The sequence below is a fragment of the Eimeria mitis genome, genomic scaffold, assembly GCF_000499745.2.
Source record: "Eimeria mitis Houghton genomic scaffold, Emh_scaff1280, whole genome shotgun sequence".
Classification (NCBI taxonomy): domain Eukaryota; phylum Apicomplexa; class Conoidasida; order Eucoccidiorida; family Eimeriidae; genus Eimeria; species Eimeria mitis.
In genome coordinates, this window is record NW_013568573.1 from 11,779 (window position 1) to 12,223 (window position 445).

Consider the following 445-nt stretch of genomic DNA (forward strand, 5'->3'; position numbering starts at 1 on the left):
CCCCCCCTCCCGCCCCCCCAGCAGCAGCAGCAGCAGCAGCAGCAGCAGCAGCAGCAGCAGTGTATATGTTTGTGTGTGTGTGTAGGTTATTTATATATTGCTGCGTGAGGGTTTGTGTTGGGGCTACAGCTCGCGGTTGCCTTCTTTGTATGAGTATCTGCTGCTGCTGCTGACAGCAGCAGCAGCAGCAGCAGCACATGGGTGGAACCGCAGCAGCTTGCTGCTGGGATTCAGCAGCAGCCACGCAACAGATATATCTATATTATCTTTTTCTGTTTGTGTATTTGGTGGTTTACATCCTTATGGTTGGTTTGTGTGGCTGTTAGTGCCTATCTATTGCTGCTACCGTCTGCTGCTGCTGCTGCTGCTGCTGCTGCAGCAGTGGGTACGAGCTGACTATACACCCCAAGAAGACAGCCCCGAAGCAATCGCATTAAAAAAAAAA